The sequence below is a fragment of the Lynx canadensis genome, chromosome A1, assembly GCF_007474595.2.
Source record: "Lynx canadensis isolate LIC74 chromosome A1, mLynCan4.pri.v2, whole genome shotgun sequence".
Lineage (NCBI taxonomy): Eukaryota > Metazoa > Chordata > Mammalia > Carnivora > Felidae > Lynx > Lynx canadensis.
Window position 1 is genome coordinate 16,560,474 of NC_044303.2, and position 25,121 is coordinate 16,585,594.

General features: G+C 37.8%; 1 pseudogene; it reads right to left on the reverse strand.

The window, feature by feature from the left end:
- The window catches only part of LOC115512692, a 56,657-nt pseudogene extending 34,844 nt beyond the window's left edge, over positions 1-21,813 (reverse strand).
- Positions 21,814-25,121: the final 3,308 nt, after the last annotated feature.

Below are 25,121 nucleotides of genomic sequence, written 5' to 3' on the forward strand. Positions count from 1 at the left end.
TCTCTCCACACACATACACCCATACACATAAACCTACGTATAAAACATTATATTTCCATTTAAATATAAAATTGACATGGCACCATTTATTGTAAAGACCATACTTTCTCCTTTGTATTACTGTATCATCTTTGTCATAAATTATATTATAAATGTCTGTTTCTAGATGATATTAGGTTTCTGTTGATAGTTTATCTAGATTTGAATCAATATCATACCAAATTAATAATCCTAGATTTCTAAGTCTTGATATCTCTATTGTAACACCTTCAGCATCATTCTAATTTCTGAGTTTTAGGTATTCTTGCCTTTGAACTTGCACGTGAATTTTAGAATTGACTTGTCATTTCTACCCAAAGAACACACATTGTAATTTTACTTGTAAATGCATTAACTGTAGGGAATAATTTTGAAAGAAGCAATATATTAAAATAATTGAATCTCCCAAACAGTGCACATGGTATAATTCTCTAGTTAGTACTTCTTTTCTTTCATTCAATAATATTTTGTATTTTTTAGTAGAGAGCTCTTGCTTTCAATATACTAGATTTATTCCTAGCTAGAGATATTTGTTAATATTAGCATAAGTTGTATAAATTCACAATTTTCAATTTTTTTGTTCCAGGTATATTAAATAAATTATCATTTTTAATCTTGCTATATTGCTAAATACATTTATCATCTCTGTTTATCTAGAAAATTTTTTGGATTTCTACACACACCATCAACTTTTGATGAGTAATGCCAATTTATTTTCTTTCATCCCAATCATTATAAATTTAATTTTTTCCTATTATTGTGCTCTGACTAGACTGTCCAGCGAAATGTAAAATGAAGGGAATTATAATCTTTTCTCTTTCCCTATCTCTAGGAAGTGTTTTCAATAATTCATCACTTAGTATAATGATTCCTGAAGAATTTTTGTACATAATCATATTCAGATTAAGAAAGTACTTTTCTATTCTTGGTTTGTTTATATTTTCATTTTCATCTTTTCTGTAACATGAAGGATTGTTATTTAGTATTGAATTTTATCAAATTTCTTACATAATATACTAATGTGTAGTGTTAGATTTTAACCAGTCTAACATTTGTCTTATAATTAGGGGATTTTGTCCATTTACATTCAAAGTAAGTTCTATACTGAGCTTGAATCTATTATCTTACTACTTATTTTTTATTTGATATATCTACTACATATGCCTTTCTTTTTTTTTTTTTTTTTTCAACGTTTATTTATTTTTGGGACAGAGAGAGACAGAGCATGAACGAGGGAGGGGCAGAGAGAGAGGGAGACACAGAATCGGAAGCAGGCTCCAGGCTCTGAGCATTCAGCCCAGAGCCCGACGCTGGGCTCGAACTCCCGGACCGCGAGATCGTGACCTGGCTGAAGTCGGACGCTTAACCGACTGCGCCACCCAGGCGCCCCACATATGCCTTTCATCTATCTTTTCCTCTTTTGATTTAATTAATTATATTTAATTATTTCTTTCCTCACTCTATTAGCATATTGATTGTACATTCCTTTGCTATTTGTCCAAAGGTTAAACTAAATGTTATATCATGCATTTTCAAACAATTAGAACCTAATATAAACAATTAAATATTTCCCGATTTTTCTAGATCCTTAAAGTACTTAATCCATTTACTAGCCTCTCTTTTGTGTCACTATCTTGCAATTTAATTGTATGTAATTATTTCAATCCTATGACATTATCATTATTATCACAACTACTGTGGTTTTGAATTGATATTTATTTAAATTTAGCCATCTATTTAACCTCAAAGAATTGCAACGTTTTGTCTAAAATCCTTTTTCTTTTTATTAATGAATTATTTTAATATTTCTTTTGGTAATGCCATGGTAGCGATACATTCTTTGTGTTTGTTGTTCATTGTTTTCTTCAAACATTTTAAAAATATCATTCCATTAGCTTTGGGGTTCCATTATTGCAATTAAAAAAAAAAAATCCATTCTTGTTATTTTAAAGACAATGGATTTTTTTCCTGGCTGCCATTTTTGCATTTTTATCCTGATGTGCCTCCGAGTGATTTACTTATTCCATCTAGGGTTTAAAGAGATCCTGAATCCTACCTTAACGTCTTAATTTAGCTCTGGAGAATTCTTGGTGATTTTCAATATTTCTTTGGTACCTTCTTTTTCTCTTCACCTTTTAAAACGTAAATCGATCATAAGTTAGACTCTTTCATTTTGTCCCATATATTCCTTACTTTCTGTTCTGAATTGTCTATACAGTTTTTTTCTTTGGCCTAGATTCTAGAGTTTTTGAATGATCTGTCTTCCTATTTATTAATCAATTATTCTATCTGAACTATTAAGTTCTTAACTTCAATTATTTTATTTTTAAGCCCTAAAATGTCTATTTTACTAATTTTTATACATTTCAATTCTCTGATGAAATTCCTCCTTTAAACTCTTTTCTTTATTGTTTTCTTTATACTTTGACCATATTTACCACAGTTATCTTAAGATTATTGTTATTCTTTTCAATATCTACATCACGTATGGATGGGGCCATTAATTTTTCTATTCTTTCTGTGTTTTTAATTATCTGGCCCTGTCTTGGTGTCCCTGTACTAGTAAAATTTCATTGAAATTTGAATATTGTGCATAAAAATTATAGTGTCTTAACACTATTTTCTTATTCTAGGCAGAATTTATGTTTTTCTCTAGTAGACTTTGGGGCTATTCATCTTAAACCAATTAGAGATTGAATTGTCATGAGGCCAAATTGCTGTTTTAGTACAGCTCCGTCTACTTCTACTACCTGACTGCCAAGGAATAACCTTCTAGCACTTCCAACTCTGAGCCTGAGCTATTAACTAGCCCTTTCACGTTATGAATTAGGAACTGTGCCTAAGCACAGACTACAAGACTACAAGAGTCTCCTTCTTCCTTTGCCAAGCCTTTTGCTTAGTTTCTAGACTCTCATCTTGTACTTTAGATAATGGCAAATAAAATCTGAGGAAAAAAACTGACTGTATTGAGTTAATCATGAATTCCTGAGCCCTCAAAAGTTCTTTTAACTGGACTAAAAATCATATTGACATGAAACAGAGTAACAGTAGAAAATACAATTTAATAGGCATACATTAATCTACATAGACATGGAAATTCCAAAGGCAGACAAAGTGAGGTATATATGTCATTCTGAACTCAGGAGAGGGAGTAAGGGTCTGGGATTTCAGAGGAAAGGAATGCACTTCACAGGATGATAAGAAGAGGGTATGTTTGGGAGTTAAACATTTGCCCTGCCATACAGATGGGTCACTATGATAAAATTTATCTGTTAATAACAGAGATATTCTGATACTCTGCAAAAGACCCCCAATTTAGATTCTTCTGTGTGGTTAAGGGAGGGACAAAAGTTTCTCTTGAGCCCACAGTATCTCAAGTTGCTTCAGGTCAAAATAATCCACATGTCAAAGTGGCATATTCTGGGAGGGACTGTCCTTAACCCTTCATGTGTCTTTTTTTTTCTGTATTTTTGGTGCTTTGACATGTTGGGAACCTGCTGAAGGACTGCTCCTCCCAAGACCAGCCAATTCCTAGAGACAGTAAAGGACTCACATACAAACACGTCTTTCCTATGCAAATAAACAAATCCAGAACTCACCCCGCCCCCCAGACAAATTCCTTACTGGGCTCTTACACTCTGGGCCTCTGTCCCTCTGCCCCAATCACTCCAGCGTCAAGTACCAGGCAACTAAGGACAGCCCTTACACCCCAAACCTTGCTGATATTATTCAAACTAGTCAATTCTAAACCTGCTTCCCCTTTCTTGCCTGTTCATTCGCATGAAAGCCACAGTGAAGTCTCTTGAGGATATTTCCCTCTTACTCCCTCGGCCCTCTGACCAATTCCGGTGCTTCTCCATGTGTGCCCTTTCCCCGTGACATAGCGTCGCCCCTCTTTTAAAGATCTGTGAGTATAACAAACTATCTTTTCAGTGGAAGGTATTCCCTGATCTCTTGGCCCCACCATATGTGAATAATTATAAAACCTACATTTTAATATATGTATTGAATCCTTTCTTTCCTCCTCTCTTCACATCAGACTCCTAACCCCTAGAGATTCCAATTCTTCTTCATTTTTGTGAGAACAGAGACTCGGATATTTTCTGTGCCTTCCAGGAACAATCCTTTGTCTGAGTCTTTCATTCAAAAGTTCACCCACTTATTATTTTTCCAGACCTGGAAAATGTTCCAAGGAAATGGTGGCTAGAAAATGTATGGCTGCCCCGACAACCACTCATCAGCCCTGAACTGTCCTGCATTTTGGCATAATAACATTTTCCTCAAGTATCTGAGTACTAGGTCTATTACCAATTTTCCCCATATGTTTCAAACACTATTCGGTTATATAAGCCAGAGTTTCCCCTTCTACGTGACCCCACCTCCATCCACCATAGATGAAAATGTCCTTTGATCAGCATTCTAGAATTCCCAACTATCACTAGCATTAGTATTTTTGTTACCATCTGACTGATGAGTAACACAATTCCAGAATCCTATTCTCAGGATATGCTACCTAGGCTAGTTTTCAGTGTATTTTCTCCCAGCCCATATCAGATTTCTTATTTCACTTATATCACTAATTGATGGCATCAGTTTTTCAATTAAGAAAAATACAGATTCAGAGAATGGTCACATATCCCTAATATTCACAGGCTTGTATCTTAAATGTAACATAGCAATCCTGAACATCTCACTTCTGTAAAATCTGTTGCCTAATTTTGTTACTTTTCCATGTGTAATTGATACTGACACCCCTTTGGCATTATCACAGTTGGTGTACTAAACAATTCATGAGCACTGGAAATTTGGTGCCCTTGAAAATCGGTAGTCAGTCACTCTGAAATTATTACTTAAGCTGTCTCCCTGCTATAGCAGTAGAAAAATTTTTTTAAGTTTTTTTTTCAGCGTTTATTTATTTTTGAGAGACAGAGAGAGACAAAACATGAGGTGGGGAGGGGCAGAGCGAGAAGGAGACACAGAATCCGAAGGAGGTTCCAGGCTCTGAGCTGTCAGCACAGAGCCCGATGCAGGGCTTGAACCCACAAACCATGAGATCATGACCCAGGCCAAAGTCAGCCACTTAACTGACTGAGCCACCCAGGTGCCCCTAGACAGTAGAAATTTTTAATTATATGATACTTTTTCTTGATTGCACCACTTAACTTCAGGGTGAAATGCCTTATCCGTTTATACTTTGCTTCGTGTTGTAAAATAATTGGCTGGGACAGGCAGAAATACACATTTGCTGTCTTTTCCTAAAACCATGTTCACTTTCCTGCTCATTATCACAGTGCAATCTAAAGGAAACTTTATTATTTGATATTCCACAGCTAAAGCTTGTGACAGGGATTTGAAAGTACTGATTTTATGGTAAGTCACATGCATGCCAGAGGTTGGGATAGATGATAACACATCAGGAGGGAAAACGTTTTCTTCAAAGTCGAAGACAAGTTATCATACCTTGCATCTCCTACCCTGAAATAAGGCACAGCACTTCATTAGCCTTTTTGGATTCTGGAGAATGCATATTCCATACTGTATAATACTTCACTAACTACTTACTGAACAATAGAAGACTTTTAGTTTTGAGTGGGTGTCAGAACAAGGGGCTCTGTAGCAGCTTCAAGCTGAAGTGCAAACAGCCTTACTTATCAGATAAGTAAGTAATGTGGGGCATATGACTTATCAGATCCAAAGGTACATGAGGTACTTGTAATCCCTCATAGAAGAGGTACAGCATGGGACGAGGTGCCGCCACGTTCTCTGTACCATTTTAGAGGCAATGTATGGTGTGCTATTGGGCTCTAGCAAAAACTGAGTACCTGACCACGGGATGTCAAGCGACTATGTGATCGGAGTGTCCACCATGAGCTGAATACTGTCAGAACCACCAGATACGATATCATGCAGGGATGCTAACAATACAATATACAAGAAAAGCAAAGCATTCATGATCAGCCTCAACAAGATTTGGAGGGCACGAGTCAATTACTTATTCTGGTGTCCCAGACATAAAGATGACATACAGTTGAAACATATGTTTCCTAGCACATGACCTTTGGTCATTCATGGGGATGAGTTATCTATACCTACCACAACTAGCTAAAGAAAAAAGAAAAAAAGAAAAACAATCCCAGACTTGGACCACGGATGGATAGGCTTGATTTGCCAATGTGAGCCAGACATGGACTGCTATCACGGCTACATTCTGTGGTGATTCTAAAGGATTTGGTGAGAGAAAGTCCTCTCTCTGAGCAGAGATTCTAGCAAGATACATAGTTACCAAGCTAGTGCAGTGGGAAAAGTTGTCTGAGATAAAGATAAATATGGCCACTGGGCAGTTGCAGATGGCATGGTTGATTGGCCAGAAGACTGGAAGGAACAAGTTTTAAAGACGAGAGACAAGGAAATATGGAGAAGAGACATGTAAATGAGCCATGGGAAAGGTCACAAATTGTGTGGCTCTTTGTTCTAACACGAATTCTTGCTGGATAGTATACTCCACAGAGAAGGATCTGAACAAACAACAAGAACACTGTATGGTTTTTCTAGGGGAATTCAGACAGTCTCTGTCCTTGGAACACCATTGTCGTCACAATGAGCCAACAAATGGAGTAGCCATGACAGCAGGGATGAGAGCAACATAGGTATTCAGAGCATGGGCTTCCTCCTACCGAGACTGACCAAGCTACTTACTGCCTTTGTTGAATATACAAACTGTCAGTATCAGAGATCCATGATGAGTCCTTGCAAGAGTATTATACCTCAAGACAGTGAACAAGCTGATTGATTCACACAATTCTGCCTCAAAGAGGGAAACAGATAATGATACTATTTGTTTCCAGGAATTTTTAAGGTGTTTTTAGCATTGATATACATTCTGTGTGGAGGTTTGCCCTTCCTGTCCATAGTAGTTTAGCTAGAATTACTATCTAAGGGTTTGTGAGGAGTTGTATTTACCATGATGGTCTATAGTATAGACCAAGTGACATTCTTTATAGTGAAGGAAGTATGAAAGAAGATCCACTATTTCTATTAGATCCTCTTATACCACATCACCAAATCCTGATAGACTTATGGAAATAGACTCTTGAAGCCAACTTAGTTGAGAACCAACTAAGAAATGACACTCCATGGTATTGTGACACTGTTTTGTCAGATGTGGCACATATTTGAAACCCAAAGCCATTGTATGAATCTGTTTTCCTTAGAGCTAGAATTCCCTTCTCACCAACATTCCCAGTGGCATATATGAAGAATTTATACTTCTTGCCATTACAATAGAATGTTCTGGATTAGAGTTCCTAGTTCCTGGAGAGAGATGATATATGAGAGAACACAATGAGTGTTCTGCTAAACCTGAAGCTACAGCCACTGCATCAGAGTCTTTTCATGTAGACAGACCAGTAGACAAACATAGGAATTTTCTACTGGAGTGGGTGATTTACCACAGTGATCTTCAGGACATAAGGTTTTACTTCTGTAATGAAGCAAGTTTGAATATTGCTGGAATACGCATTGAGGTGACCCCAACTGCTTACGTGACCTCTGAAGACTACAAGTAGAAATTTCAGCAACTGTGGCCACACAGGGTCATGGTAACCAGGAGCATGGGCCATTCAGAGAGGAAAATCTGCCCTGTCAATCCACAAGTCAAACAGTTTCGATGAACTGAAATGCTGGCCATGGATGAGGGAAATGAAGAATGGGTGACCAAAAAGGGTGATAATAGTGATCAGTTACTGCCTTGGGCCAACTGTGGCAGTGGGGACCATCGCTCTGAAGCTAAGTCTTATTTTTATTTTTTTATCTTTATTTTTTTTTAATATTTATTTATTTATTTATTTATTTTCTTTTAGAGAGACAGTTGGGAAGAGGGGCACGGGGCGGGGGGGGGGGGTGGTGCAGTACGGCGAGAGAAAGAGACAGAAGAGAGAGAGAGAATCCTAAGCAGACTTCATGCTCAGTCCAGAGCCGGATGCAGGCCTTGATCCCATAAGCCAGGGACGACGGCCTGAGCCGAAATCAAGAGTTGGGTGCTCGGGGCGCCTGGGTGGCTCAGTCGGTTGAGCGTCGGACTTCGCGCAGGTCAAGATTTCGCGGTTTGTCAGTTTGAGCCCCGCGTCAGGCTCTGTGCTGACAGCTCAGAGCCTGGAGCCTGCTTCACATTCTGTGTCTCCCCATCTCTCGGCCCCTCCCCTGCTCATGCTCTGTCTGTCTCTCTCTCTCTCAATAATAAATAAACGTTAGAAAAAGAAGAGTTGGGTGCTCAACCGACTGAGCCACCCAGACTCCCTGTTGAGTCTTATTTTTAAACTGTTATCACTTAGAGAATCAGAGACGGGCAGAAGTAGTCAGTGTGGGGTCCAAGTGGATCTGAGTAGCTCCGGGGATGGTCTGTGGCCGATATCGCTAATGCCTCATCCTCATTCCCTTGACAACTTACTCTCGCATTGCCTACCAACAGCTTCTTGATGTAAGAATCTCCGACTCTGAGCTGAAAGGGTTTTTGCAGACACATGGGAGTATGCTTCACCCGTGAGTGGAAGGGTCTTAAGTGCCAAGACAACACCCAAGGGGCAGCCCTCAATCAAAGCTGAATGCAAATTGGTCGATGTGACCTAGCTTCATCGCACGGTTGGTTGTTGTGTACTTGACCACCCACCGCATTTCCCGTCCCTGTATTTGCCACTCTATTCACCTGTAGGAGGGCCTCAGGGTCGCCTTCCGCATAAACTACTTGAACTCAACTCTTAGTCTTAGCATTTGCTTCTGGGGGAACTTTAAGGCAATGACTAGAGAGATTGAAGTCAAGAGACAAGTAGCTCATCGCAGTGCTCTTTATTTTGTGGTTATACTGTGACTTTCTTCTTTTTCCTAATTTTATAATATTGAAAAAATTATACTCTTTGTTTTCAGGAAATTTTAAAGTATTTCTAGAATAGAAATGCTTTAATATAAAATAGAAGTACTCTGACTAATAAACAAATATATATATAATAAATAATAAACGTAAATAAATAAATACTAAAATAGAAATAGAAAATAGAAATATTCTGAATGGAAAACCAGATGGACTTTTAAAATACACACACTCTACTCATTTTTTTTCCTTTCCAGTAAGATTATTTCCATTTTTTTTCATCTTCTCATCAGACAATCCTATTGTTTTTTTGTGTTTTTTTTTTTCAGCCTGAAATCAGGTCAGAAGGAGAATAGTAGTTTACTAGAAATTTAAATTTTAAATGTATAATCCATTTCCTCTGGCCCAAAAAGAAAAATAAATGAGCTCACTAAATATGTCAGTTCAGGGGGAATTTTTCAAAATCATTTATTACATTGTTCTGTTGAGGTTGATAATGGTTGTATTTCTAATGTTGATAATAATGGAGACAAACACTTTGAAGTTCAGAGAAGGCTTCATAAGAACTGCAGAATGAGGGATGCCTGGGTGACTCAGTCAGTTACGTGTCCGACTTTTGATTTCTGCTCATGTCATGATTTCACAGTTCCGTGGGTTTGAGCCCTGAGTCAGGCTCTGTGCTGACAGCAGGGAGCCTGCTTGGGATTCTCTCTGTCTCCCTCTCTCTGACCCTCCCCCACTTGTAGGCTTTCTCTCTCAAAATAAAGAAATAAACTTTAAAAAGCCCCTGCAGAAAGATTATTATAATGCTCGCCAAAAGGAAACAGAACATGCAAGACAGATGACATGATTAACTAAGATGTGTTCAAGTCTCTATTCTACCAAATAATAAAAATAAAAATATTCAGGGGCACTTGGGTGGCACAGTTGGTTAAGCGTCCAACTTCGGCTCAGGTCATGATCTCACAGTCTGTGAGTTCGAGACCCGCATGGGGCTCTGTGCTGACAGCGCGGAGCCTGAAGGCTGCTTCGGATTCTGTGTCTCCCTCTATCTCTGCCCCTCCCTTCCTCATGCTCTGTCTTTTTGTCTCTCAAAAATAAATAAACATAAATGTTTTTTTTAATAAAATAAAAATATTCAATAGCAAACATTCATTAAACATCAATGTTTTACCAGATACTCTGCTCAGTTTGGTGAATATAAAAATTACTTATGTGTGGTTCCATAGCTTATGTCACACACAGTGGCTTCATTTCTTTATGAAGTTTATCTTTGCTTTTTTATTTATTGACAGACACTTGAATGACAAGAAAGTACAACAAGACTGCCGCTACAATATTTACCTGCAACTCATGCTTCTGATGCTCTAGCAAAATGAATAACAAGCATTTTCAAAATTTGGGCAATGCAATTATTTCTTGTACAAATCGTTATAGCTACTATACCTAGAGCTGACCTAGATGTGAATAGCTTGATAACTCCAGAGGTAAATTTAAAAAATGTATTACAAATTATTAATGCATGAAATAAGGTGTATAAGTGACATTATTGTGTCTAGGAATTGGTCCCTCACTGCAAAATCAGGGGCAAGGATTTAACTGCGGATAGTTTATTTGAGGTGCAATCCCAGAAGGCAATAAGAGCAAAACATATAAGGAGTGAATTATTCATTTGCTCGTAAGAATAGAAAGTCATACAGACACAATAGAAGGAAGCATAGCAATTTCTTAATGACCTAGACATTCAACTAGGATAAGACTCGGCAAATGCAATCCTCAGCATTTATACCAGGGAAATGAAGATTTGTATTCACACAAAAACCTGTGCATTGGTGTTTATAACAACTTTCTTTGTTATAGCTGAAATCTGGGGACAATTCAGATACTTTTCAGTGAGTGCATGCTTCAACAAACCGGTACCTGCGTACCATATGAGACTATCAGCAATGGTAAAGGAGCAACCTCGATAACACAAACCACCTGGATGAAACTCCAGGGAATTATGTTGTGTGAAAAGAGGTCAACCTTGCTACGATCCCATACATGTAACATTCATGCAATGACAAAAGTATAAATACGGAGAACAGGTTAGCGGTTTTTAGGGGTTGGGAAGTAGGGAGTGGAGCCGAAGCGGAGGTGGTCATATAAACGCCAATGTGAGAACTCCTTTTGGTGACGGAAATGTTCTGTGCCTTGGCTGTATCAATGTCCACATCCTGTTTTCCAAGATGTTACCACTGGAGGAAACTGATAAAAGGTACATGGGAATCTCTCTGTATTATTTCTTGTATTTTAAAACGGCATGTGAATCTACAGTTGTATCAAGATTAGAAGTTTAATTTAACAAAAGACACAAATGCCTATACACACAGTTTACACTCTAGTGAAGAAATAGACAATAGACCAAACAAACCGATGAACATGTGGGATGTTAAAACAAGATAAGCAATAAGGACATAAAATATGGAGAGAAGTGAGTTAAAGGGTACGAAGAATAGGGTGCAATACTAAATGAGTGAAAAATATCAGAGAAAGTGATAAAGTGATGAATTCCTGAAAGTAAAGGAGTGAGTTCTGGATTTATCTGTGTGTAGAGCTGTCCAGAAGGAGGGAACAGCACATGGAAAGATCCTAAACAGGATATTCTGACCAGACAAACATAATAGAGGGACAGAGTAATGGAGGAACCTGGGAGTAGATCACATAGGGTTTTCTAGGATACTGTAAAGGCTTTGGCTTTTTCTACCTGTGAAATGTGACAGTTAAAAGGAAAGAGGTGAGAGATTCAAAGAGGGTGCTTAAAATCTAGAATTTATCCTGATCCAACGGCCAGTTCCCCAGACTAAGATCCAGTTTAGGTGATGTGAGGCCCCACTCTTCCTGTTAGATTCCCTCTTGTTTCCACACGCTTCCTTATAATACCCACCGTATAACCTCACCTGTTCTTGCGTTTCAAGCAAATCTCTGTGCCTCTGTGAGCATAAGGACTTCAAACAAACAGGCAAACTACCACAATAAATACAATATAAGGGACATCATGACGCACAAGACAGATTTATTTTTTTTTCCAATAGCATTCTATAGTCTGGTAGAGAAAAAAATTATAAAAGTGGAAAAAAGTGATAAAGCAAAATGTGGAGGTGACCTAACAGATATCAACCATATTCTCCAGTGGGAAAAAAAATAGGAAAAAATGATTAATTCCAACAGAGTAAAATAGGCAATTCTTCATGGGAAGCCATTCAAATCGAATCTTAAAATGTATGCAGGATTTCACCAGGCATAGATGAAATGAAAGCATATTGAATGTGCAAGTTTTGCAGAGATGAAGGGTTGGAAACACAATTACTTTCCAGAGTAAATTTGGCTAATATTAATTTTGTCATACATTTTTGTCAGCTTTGACATTTTCACTATAAGATTAGTGTGTGGATGTTAAAAGTAAATTAGGTAGAAATAATGACAATTACAAGAAATACTACTTTGATGAGTTGCTAAGTTTGAGAGAAACCTTAAAATCTTTACTTAAGAATAACTGTTAAAAATATTTGCCTTGGAGAACAAAATTGTGATTCATGGAAATTTTTTTATAAATATAAGAATTTGACGAAACAAGAGCCTGAATATGGTAGCAGAAATATTGCTCTGTTTATGCAATAAATATAATATGCCTTGTTATGACAATATAATTAACTTTCATGTAATAGCTTTAGGAAGTAATTCTAAACTGCACTGTGCAGAACAACACAGAAAGATGCCATTAATCCTCCTTATGGAGTAAATTCCAGAATATACCAAAAAATACACTAAACAGGAGGAATTACAATCTTTAAAAATTCATTCTTTTATAAAACCATTCTCTCCTGATGCCATTGTAATATTCTAATTAGTTATAAAATACATAACAGAAACTTTCCCTTTAAATTTATTTAAGAACGACCACTAAGTCTGATGATGAAAAGTGACCTGAGGCAGCTTGGGAGAAAATTCTCCATCACTCTCTCTGACATTTACACATTTTGTGTGCAAGGCAGTAGCTGCTTTGTTTCTGGTCATCATTTCAAGAATGTTTGTATAGCAAATAATCTTAGAGGAAATAAATAATGTCTCCCTTCAGAGCAAAGGGCAAGTTTATTTACAGGCTTAGAGATATAGATAATGCCCCCCTCTGGAGCGAAGGACACTGTCCAATATAATAAAGACAAGTCCTTTTGGAAGATAAGTAAGGTGTTTTCTTCTGTCCATTAAAAAAGATTTGGGGCCAGGATTCCTCCCCTGGAATACAACCCATTGTCTATGCAGGTGCTAACTGGTCCTTCCCATGCCACTTGGTGGGAACTGGGCTCTGCAAACGTGTACAGGAAAATTCGAATACTCTGGCTACTGCTATTGCTGTGAGTAATAAAGCCCTTTGTCTCAAACCCAGGAGTCTTATATCTTCTGCCAGTATCCATAAAACTGGAGCAGGCTATTTGTTAATTTCCAAGTAGGGTGAAAATCTCAGACATTTCACTGTTCTTGACAAGGTAATTTCTATCTTGGTATTGAGAGGTTTTTTTTTTTTTTTTTTTAATTGAATTATCTTGATATACTTTCCCCAACACATTATCAGTTCTCAAATTGCAGCAATAATGCCCTTAGATTTCTCTGTCATCCAGGGTTTTAGTTATAGGATTCAGACCCACTTGCTTCCGACTTGATGAAATGGCACCACAACGGGTTTTAAGGATTAGCTGGCTTTAAAATAACACCTCCTCACTTTCTGGCCTAAGGCTCTTGATCTGTAACAGAACCAATTTACTTTCTAGGAGATTTTCAGCCCACTGGCCTTGAGGAGTGAAGGACCAGAACTTTCCCAGGCCGGGAAAGCCAGCAAATCTGTCTGAAGCTATCTCAGCTTTCTGATGAACCCAGCATTTCTTAGCAAAATGTTTTTCTTTTTCTGTAGATCACACAAATGATTTTTCTAACATCTCTTTGTGTATCTGTGGACCTTGACCCTCCTTTGCAAAAAAGAGCAAAGTACTCTTGCACATCACAAAACAGAAACCGGGCCTCCCTGAGCTCTGAGATAATGTCTATAGTTGGCATCATCGAGTCTGCACAAAATCAAGAAATGTTGCAGGCCACAGCACTCCCTGGACTGATTACCCTAAAACCCCTTGGATACTGTGGGGGGAAGCAGAAATCTCAGAGTTGGATTGTGGACATGAGTTCACCTTCTCCCCAGGTGGCCAGCCTCCTCAAATTCCTTTCCAGTCAAAACTTATCTCTTTAGTACTGACTTTTTGAGCCATCAGCACCCAAACTTGGGTTAGGTGATACTGGGAATATTGAAGACGGGTAAAATTTAGTATATGCAATACTCTTAATGTCAAAGAAACCTACTATTTCCTTATTGCTTGACCAGTGTTCTTTCATTTATAAGAATTAAATATTTGACAACCTTGTGAAGAAACCAATGACCTGGTCATCAGAGATTGGCCCAACGTTTATTAGGTACTTAAAGGCCCTAAAGAAAGAGAAGCAGAGTTCTTGCTAAGAATTTGCTAATAAATAGCTTATATATAGAATTTGTTAGCTTTTCTTAAGTTAAAAAAATTACAGTACACTAATTTCTATCTCATCTCTATCAACCATAAAAACACATTTCACAGACATAACCAGATTAGAAATTCTCCATTCCTGTAGATTTTTAAAAATCAGGGCATTTAGGATTTTTCCAGATTAGGATATGAAACATATGCTTCTAATTTAATCTTTCCTATAAAATTACAATAAAGAGAGGGGTTTTTTTTAAGACAAAACTGAAAAGGAAGGGCATCACAGAAGAGCAGACAACAGTAATAAAATTCTAGAAACAGGTATGCAGATGGAAGTATTAATATACTTTATTTAATAAACAAGAGAAAGTTAAATCCTAAAGAAGTCAGGAAATAATGAAAACCAATTCAAAGAGAATCCTTAAAATATTAGGATACAACAGTTTCAGAATCAATCAAACCTGGAGAGTTAGGTCTAAAATAAATCCAGGGGCGCCTGGGTGGCTTAGTCACTTAACCATCAGAATCTTGATTTGGACTCAGGTCATGATCTCATGGTTCTGGAGTTCGAACCCCACGTCCAACTCTGTGCTGACAGCAAGGATCCTCCTGCTTGGGATTTTCTCTCTCCCTCTCTCTCTGCCCCTCCCCTGTTCTCTCTCAAAATAAATAAATAAACTTTTAAAAAACAAATAAATCCAAAAGTTGGGTTTAAAATAAATATAAATGTTTAAAAAATGATTGACAGGAGTTGGTTCTCACGTGTCCCTTTCCCATAGGCAATCATGGAGGCTCTTCCTGGGCAGGGGTTCCCAGTGGAGTAAAAGGCATGACTGTACCGAGTTTTGTGGCTCCTCGTCTTCTGTCTCCAGTGAGCTCCCAGAAAGCCACCAGCTAGACCTTTATCCTATAGTAATAATACACAGAAAAGTGAGAGAAAAGATCACATCAATGAAACCAAAAGAGAATTCTACTCCAAAAGAAGAAAATAAGTTTTTGGAAACTCATTTGGCCAGCTCATATGGAAACCCTAATAGCAAAAGAGAAAAGTTAAAAGAGGTATTCAAAGAGTTTTAGGAAATATCTCTGAAACTAGAGCAAAACTGTGAGATTTGAAAAATCATAGAGAAAACTGAAGAAAACGTAGAGCTTGTCTACGTGTCCAAAACTTGAACCAGAAAATTTCCTCAAAGACTAAACGGAGGGGGAGGAATTGACAACACTGAGGTAGATAACTGATTTGGGTGCAAGTTATATTTCAAGAATGTAGTACAGGGAGCTGTCTTTACCAGGGGTCCCTCCCACCCCCGTATTCGTGTCATCTTTAAGCTGGGAATATTAGTCTTGGCAACATAGTGATAAACGTTGGGTCCCTTCACTTCCCATTGCTTTCATCAACTGAAAATATGCCTTTAATTCCAGTGAGGTGTTTCATTTTGACCTTCTCATAAGATCAGGCCTTCCCCACAGTAAACTTAGAAGCAAACTACGTAGAGTAGCCTAGCCTTACTGAACTTATTAGGACCATCTAGCCAGCATTTTGCTGCCTCAACAGTCTTAAAAATGTTTCTACTGTGTTGATTCATATGATTCACAAGACTCCTCGATGATACTGACCATTAACTTTTCCAGAAAGGGCTTCTCTATCAGTTGTCAGGGAAGCTGAAGTTAGATTATGCTCCAAACACTGGCTTACCCTCCCCGGAGTGTGGTAAGTTGTCCTTTCCTTACAGAGTTAAACTTGTGAGGGCTGCTCAGCTCATCGCAAGTAAACAATGTATTTTGCTGTGGGAAGAAAGTTTAAGAATTCTGTATGCTTCTACCAATGGGCTAACAAGGCTTAGGGCAGAAAGCCACCTACCGAGGAGAAAAGCATCCGAGAACAGTTAGAGGTGGGAAGCTGCAGGAGGGCAAAAGCGCCCAAGGTTAGTCAACAAATAGAACCAAGTGGAAAGCGGAAAACCGCTAGGGGGTGAAGACGCCCAAGGTTAGCTGGTGGGAAGGTGCCTTGTTGGCCTTGAGGCAGCCAGCTCAGGCAATCTCACACTTCGGAGACAACAGCTACTTCGCTGTATCACCTACAGAGAAACACTGTCCATCCGGCGTCTGGTGCCAGTTTGTCATTGTGCTTTAATCTCAACTTGGAACGCGGCTCACCCCCCAAACCCTTTGCTTCTTATGCACACAAGCTCTTGATCACCATCTTACTGTTTTCTTCTGCATGTTCACATGTAAAACCTTGAGAGCTCAATAAATACAGAGACGAAACCCCAGTTCTGGGTTCTTGTCTCCTCCCAGATATTAGCCTCTCTCATTTTCAGTTCTCTGTCGCTCTCTTGCTGGATAAGAGAGAACTCCAGACTCATAGTCTGTGACATTTTGCAAGTGTAGCTACACTGGACATAAATTATAAAGGAAAACAAAAGAATGAGCATCAGATTACTAGTTGTCCCTGGGAGTGGAGGAAGGCACAGTGCTTCTCCACATTGCTGACCTTCCACTTGTAACCTACTTAGCAAGTACATGTATAAACCAATTAAACCATGCTTATACATTCACACACTTCTCCAAACGTAAGTTATTTCAAAGTAAGACTTTGTTTTTCCCTATAAAAAGGCACTCATTTTCTGTTTCCATTCAAGTCAAGAAGGTAAATTAGGGTACTAAAATATCTCACTTTCTTTTTAGATTCTATAATTATGTTAAATAAGATCTTAAAAAAAAAAAGACAACTAGAAGTATGTACTGGCTCTTACACTTGCCAAAGAAAATCTATTGGAGATTAAAGTTAATCTATTTAATGTATAGGTTTGCCTCCATGACTTTTTGTCATGTGTGTGAACTAACAGGATTTTGTTTGTTTGTTTGCAGGCACTGAATATATGTGGAGAACAATAGAAAAATGTGGTGAACATTCTGAGGGAGGAGGACAGTTGACTTTTGCACAATATGGGAGTTAGAAGTGCTAATCCCCATGCAGTTGAAAACCCACTAATAACTTTTGACTCCCCCCCCAAAACTTAACTACTAATTGCCTACTGTTGACCAAAAGATTTACCAATAACATAAACAGTCGATTGACACATATATTGTACGTTGTATGTATTATATACTGTATTGTTATAAAAAGGACCTACAGAAAAAGAAAAAAAATGTTATTAAGAAAATTATAGGAAAGAAAAAATACAGTTATAGTATCCTATTCTGTATATTTGACAACATTTCATATAAGAAGACCCACGTTGTTCAGAATCATGATGTTCAAGGGTCACTGTCTAACTAGGACCAACTAGAATTCAATAGTTTGAATTTTTCCAGATAATGTGTTTATTATTTGTTAAAAAATATTTTGCATCATATATTTTAGAACGTTTTCTGCTCTAAAAACGTGTGCATCAATTACTGCTATAGACTAATACTGTCACAGTTTGGTAAATAGATATAAATTTAATTATTCTGACCTCTGCATAAGCACGTAATTACCTAATTAGGAAAAGCAATGGTTCATTAAGCAATGCAAAACCTCATGTCTTTCTGCTTTATTAAAAACCTGTTTTGTTTTACAAAGAGTTAATTCAAATGCCATCATAACATGTTTTAAAAGGGTTAGGGATGCTATTGTCATTTTTAATTTAAATCTATAAGAAAATGGATTTACCACTGATAAGTTAAAATCATGACATATTTGTCAAAAGTGTCTTTTCCAGTACAACTTATTATTTTGGTGGAGGTATTCAATGGTCGAAAATCTACTTGCATCTATAGCACTAATTGTCTTGCCGAGGGTGGTGGAAAAGTACTAGGCTTTGAGGGAAAGAAAAGAAAATTCCATTTTACATATTAAGAGTAACCAGATCAGTAAGAGCTTGGAATAAACTTCCAGATGAAATAATTATTTCCTTATGCCATTTGCAAAGAAATATAAGATGGGGCAAGATGATATTTAACCGATAGTGTAACAGGGAGAGAATGTATTGAATGCCCAGGGACATGTGAAATGGATTGTGTTAGTTTGGGTTTGGCCAGGAGAAAGAACTACCCTAGATGATATAAGCAGCAAATTAGAGAAAATCATATTATCGATTTCAATATTCAATGATTTTTGAAAAAAATGAGGGGGAAATTACCAAGGAATGCCTCTGCTGGTTTTAAAAACACAGGAGAGAAGGGAATGGCAGGAGGCAAATGCCAATTCTCTCAGCTGCCTGTCAAGGGACAATGCCGGGAAACTGCTGGCAAATCCTCACCTCACCAAAGCCCACGCACATTCCTGGAGGGGTTCTCTTTGCGCGCCTTCCAAAATTCATGTAACTCACATTGGTGGAATATAAATGGGACCCTGTTGGCCAGGGATAGGTAGGAAATATTTAAGATGCAAATGCACAATGATGAGCTGCGATTCAACACAAAGATAAATTAAACAGTTTTCTTGGTTAAGACTACTAAGCCACCAGTTATCAAATATAGCAAAATCCTGCCTCAGGTACTAGATAGCATACACAGTAAGCTCTTATAATTTCTAAATTGAGAACTTTGTTTGATTGAAAGCTTGAGCAATATTTTATCTCAGGCCATGAAACTCATATTGGGAAATATAAAATATGATTAATTAAAATATATCTCCAGATAGCTAAGAGCTTTTTTTAAACTTAATTATAGATAATAATACTTTTTACCAAGACAAATTTGGTATAAATTTGATATACATGAGTCCTCTTAAAACAGACATAGGAACAGGATTCTAGTTGATAAATTTAGTAATTATTATAGTCAATCGTCTTAGACATTTACGACAATATTTTAATGACCGATCAAGTGACAGCCAATTAATACAATATTATTAAACAGGCTTGTGGAAACTATTCCTGGTCATTTAGAAGGTGGCATCCTAGTCCAAATGAATTAGGAACACCATGAATGTTGTTTATTTATGGTTTTACTCATACTTCATTTTTATTTTTTTTAATGTTTATTTATTTTTCAGAGAGACAGAGACAGAGTGTGAGCAGGGGAGGGGCAGAGAGAGAGGGAGACACCGAATCCCAAACAGGCTCCAGGCTCTGAGCTGCCATCACAGAGCCCAAGGCGGGGTTCGAACTCACAAACTGTAAGATCATGAACTGAGTCGAAGTCAGACGCTTAACTCACTGGACCACCAAGGCGCCCTGGTTTTACTCATACTTTATTGTTTTCTTTCATTTGACCAAATGATTGACTATTTAACTGGCTTCTGGCCCTAATCCTCCATTTTTCTTTACTTTTTAAAAATCTGGTCTATCATTGGTATGACTATGCTGACATTTATTTTCAAAGAAAAAAAGTCTCCTGGGAATCTACTTCACCCACCAGAGGGAAAAGATCACACAATCCCTGATGCTACTCACCACGGAAATGCAAGGATGCTCAGATTCTTCTGAGAGTTCAAATTCTCACAATCCTTTCTGCCTGTGGATCCCTGATTCGTGTGATTAGTGTGAAGAGATTGCTCACTTCAAATCTATTGAAAAGAAACACTAAGTTTTAAAAATGAAGAGAAAGACTAAAACCAAGGGGGAAATCAAGGGACATAATTTTGTTTCTTAAGTTTGTTTTTATTTAGTTTGAGAAAGAGAGAGAGAGAGCATGAGCAGGGGAGGGGCAGAGAGAGAGGAAGAGAGAGAATCCCAAACAGGCTCCGAGGTGTCAGTGCAGAGCCTGATGCGGGACTTAAACTCACGACTGTGAGATCATGACCTGAGCTGAAATCAAGAGTCGACTGCTTAACCAACTAAGCCACCCAGGCACCGCAAGGAACATAAATTTTTTGAAGAACTAAAATAATCTACCCTCAGTTCTTAAGAAAAATGAATAGAGGAGCCACAATCAAAGATACGTTCAGAACTCTGGATGGGAAATGAAAGCTCTTTAGGGATACTTCAAGTTCAGAGCCGAGAGTTGATGTATCATTATTACTCCTATGTTCGTTTTTTTTTTTTTAAGTTATTTATTTTTGACAGAAACAGAATGCGAGCATGAGCTGGGGAGGGGCAGAGAAAGAGGGAGACACAGAATCCAAAGCAGGCTCCAGGCTCCAAGCTGTCAGCACAGAGCCTGATGTGGGGCTCGAACTCACGAACTGGGCCAAAGTCAGACGCTTGACTGACTGAGCCACCCAGGTGCCCCATTACTCCTATGTTCTTACTCCTCTGTATTTTAGTTGTAGTTATAGCTTCTGTGGCATTTTCTATATTGTGGAGAAAGCAAAAACTCTACCTCAGCCTTTTCACTTTGCCCAGTAGGGATGAGTATCTAAGTTTGCTCTCTCTCTTTTTTTAAAGTAATCTCTACATGCAACGTGGGGCTCAAATTCCTGATCTCAAGATCAAGAGTCACATGCTGCAAGGACTAAGCCGGCCAGGTGCCTCCTGACTCTTCTCACTGAATAATACCCTAGGTCCTTTCATTCGAGGGAAGGTTCATAACTGTGTTAGTTTCTGTCTCCTAAAACCTGAAGTCCTCCGAAGACATAAAAATGAAAATGGAGGCCTTTAGAGGTCAGGTGAATGATCTCAATAGTGCAGATTCATGCCAAGCAGTCTTCAACTGTGTATGCAGAGTGCATGGTGGGTCTTACAGAAGAGCAGTAAAGGTTGCCTCTCATCGTTGGCAAGTTCCTGTCGGAACTCCAAAAGCAATTTTTCCTATAAGGGATTTTGGCAAACTTTAAAAATGATGTGAGAAAGCCCTTGGTGAGGGAACATAGTGGTCTCGATAAATGCTCCCAAAGCTCTTGATCGGAAATAGAGCATAGATGTGCTCACTAATTCTGAAACCACCTGCCAGAGAGACCCTCTTCACATAAACTTACCATAGGAGATACGCTGTTTAGAATACAGTGTGTTTCACATCAGTGTGTCAGAGTTCTGCAAAAAGTTGCTCGTTTGCCTGCTTCCTTTGGAGACAGATTTTTCAAGATTTTGCAGTTGAACATTCTTTTGCATACACTAGTTTTATCCTTTAGCATCTGTAAACTGAGAACTTTACTCATAGTCATGATTGTATGAAATATTGATGTCCTATTAAAAAGATCCCCCCAAATAAAGATAAATGAACATTTAGGCTCCTAACTGAAATTTGTGCAAGTTCCAATTAAAAAGTAACTGAGCGGAGGGGAAAACTGTATCGAAGAATCAACTCTCTTTTGGAATAATGAATGCCATATCCTGAAATGACATTTTTAGACAGTAATAAAACACATTATTAGAAGTTAACTGTGGTCTTTTGTATCAGGCTCTCACTCCTCCTTGCCATGGCATCAGCAGTGAGCCTCAGGCAGAAAGGAGCTCTGAGGATATACGTGGAGTGCCCATCTTGTCCTGTGTGCCCCATATTCCGCTAATCAGCACTGATCATGGTCTCATCTTTTTTTTTTTAATTCAGGGTCTAGAATAGAGATCCTTGCCTAATAAACCCAAAGAAGCTCTATGTGGGAAAAATGCAACGAAAACAAGCACATCACAGTAAGACTGCTGAAAAGAAAAAAATGAAACCATTTCAAAAGCTGCAGTTGAATCAATATATTAGTATTTATTTCAATGCTTCTGGCAATAAAATCTCTCTGCTTTTGTTTGTCTGACCTTGTTTCTATTCCTAGGGTTTACTGGGTATGGTATTCTATATGGGCAGTTACTTCCTTTCAACTTTTCGAAGACATCATTCTGTTTTCACTAGTCTTACATTGTGTCTGCTGGGAAGTGAGCTCTTTTATTGTCACTCCTTTGGAGTTTATGACACATATTTGCTTTGTTGCTAGTCTGGTATAGCGACTACAGTATTGCTTTCCTCCTCAGAAGATCGTTCTAGTAAGTTTGTATCGAGCCCTGAAAACCGCCCAGGACTTTTCTTCACACTTTATCAAACACTTAAGCAAGCTCATTTCAGTTCATAAGGCAAGGTGAAGCAATTTCTGTTTCTTTGAAGTTACTTAAAAATTTTTTTTTGGTCTACGAAATGCTTCTTGTTCGATATTTGAGTATAAGATGCTACATAGTTTTTTCTATTATTCTTTCTGAGACTATCACAGGTTTCCTCTCATAAACCATAAACTGGGAAATATGGAAATGGAAGTATTTTTAGAAGCATAAGAAAGTGGAAAAGATAACTTTTCCCATTTTATTGCAGATATAGTAGAAACTCTTTCTTGGGGTAAGTTTGCCTCAGGTGAAGTGGCAAAAGCGAACCTAGGAGGCACTATCTTTCAGGTGGAGTGATTATTTGCCTTCTTTTTAGGAGAGCTAGGTATCCACTCTTCTAGTCTCTGTAAGGGCACTCAGTTTATGCTCGTAATGGAGCTAATAATGGTGGTAAAAAACGATTACAATGACAAAGAAATTTGAGGAATTTGGATGGCTCAGTCAGTTGAGCATCTGAATTTGGCTCAGATCATGATCTCAGGGTTCGTGAGTTCGAGCCCCGTGCTGCTGTCAGTGCAGAGCCCGCTTGAGATCTGTCTTCCCCTCTCTCGGCCCCTCCCCTGCTGGCTCACAAAAACAAATAAACATTTAAAAAAATTATGAAGAAATTGGAAATAAAAATAAGAGGGAAGGTACCAGCTTATGTAACTGTATGCTTGGTGGAGTCATTTTCCGAGGTAAAACAAAACAAACCAACCCCATCTCACCCCCCACCCCCAAAAAAGACAAGTACTGACATGTTTTCAATTAGTATTAGTTTTTTAAGAGGAAGAGAATGAGTATTTATTTTGGACAAGATTTATTTGAATTGCCTCTGGGACAATCAGGAGTTGAGTCCAGAAAAAAAAAATGTCGGTCTCAATTGAGTAAAATCTAGGATTTCATTTTGGTCAGCATATAGGTAAAAGGCAGTGGCATGGTTTCGGTTTCCCTAGAGGAGTCTGCATTTAAAAATTTGAAGAGAAAAGAAAAGAAAAAAAAAGGAGAAGAGAAAAAGAGATTCCTGGTGGGAGCAGAAGAATGGCGTCAAAGCACGACATTGAAGAGAGGAGACAAGAGGAAAATAATTAAGCTGGTCTCAGAAGAACACATAGAAATTAGTTTCAGTTGCAATTTGGAAAGTTTAATCAGGATCATGCCATGTAATAGATAATGAGAACATGAAAGGAGTTCTTTAATAAAAGCAGATTACCATTAACTGGTAAAGTCCGTCCAAACAGACCTGTCTCTGCAGTAGCATTATTAGTGTGGCTTGAGGTATGAACAGGATGTGAGGAAGGAGAGAGATCCAAAATGGAGCACTGTGTCGAGCAGTTTAATTACAACATAAAGATTAGACATTGGCTAACGATGAAGTGGAGAAACAAGGTTGAGTGATTTTTCTTTGTTTTGGTATATTTTTTAAGTATTTTTGAAGCAAAGTGTAGATCTACATAAGGTCTATGATTTTCCTACCATCCACACTGTGTGACCCAAGTCTAGTGTCCAGTCATACCTAGGTCACCGCCTCCAGTTTCTCACCAATGTCAGTCACAGTCAATCAGTCAGTTTGGTTTCCTTCTTTTGGTATTGCATTCTTTTCCATTGGTTTAGAAATACGCAAAGCATTTCAGGTAATATTCTTTGGTAAATGTGGTCTCGTTGATTCTCAACCTACACTCTAGCCTTACAATTATGCCCCCATCAAAGAGTAGCTTAATAAAATGCTTAATATAAAATAATCAAAGAAGGAAAGAGGTCTGACCCTTATTATAGTCCCAGTCCTGCCCAAGACCCTATGCAAGCTTAGGCAAAGTATAACCTCTCTAAACATCAATTTATTCATCTTGAAAAACAATAGCCACAAGGAAACAAGAATGTTGGATTACATATATGAAAGAAATCTCAGATTTTTTTTCAGTATGAAATTCTAACAGTCTATTAAGAAATTATCTAAAGTACTCTCGGGTTGCCCCTGTGTTCTACCTAATGAAAACATAAATCACATTGTTTTCCATGGAGGCCATATGGAGTGCTAGTAACAATTAAGTGTTCACATGCAATTACATTTTATGTTTTGTTACGAGTTTACTTGATAGCTGGATCCTGGGTCAGAGACCTTGGTCTAATTTATGCTTGCTTACACTGAAGTTTATTTATGGCACTGAATAAATGATAGTGTAACAACACATTTGAAAATATCTGCCTCAGAGACAAGAGTTATTGCATGAATTTGCATTTTTCTTTCTAAAATTTGGATAAATGTAAGTATTTATGGAAAGAACAAATGTTACGTGTTGGCTCTAAGATCTGTCTTTGGTATGTACTAGGGTGTTTATCCTTCATGTTACCTTGATGCTGAGTTCTTTTCGAAGAGTTGCAGGGTGATTTATGAGGCAGATATGAAAGCAATGTTGACTCAGTTACATTTTCTATAATTTTTCCTGGTAGTTTGCAAAGAAAAAACAAAAACAGCTAAATCAAGCCAAATTCTAAAATTGTGACAGCCTGTGAAGAAAATTAGTGATTAATTATAATTCAGATTTACAAGACTATTTGTTTTTGAATGAAATAGATTTCCGCTAAAATGTAAACCAGGATCAACCCAAAAATTTTTTTTGATGTGTGTTTTATAAAGAAAATAATTGTTACAATTTCTAAAACCTTTGGCTGGCAGATCTATAGTGAAAAAAATCTGAAAGTGGTATTTATAACTAAAAATAAAACTCAAAAGCTTAATTTCTA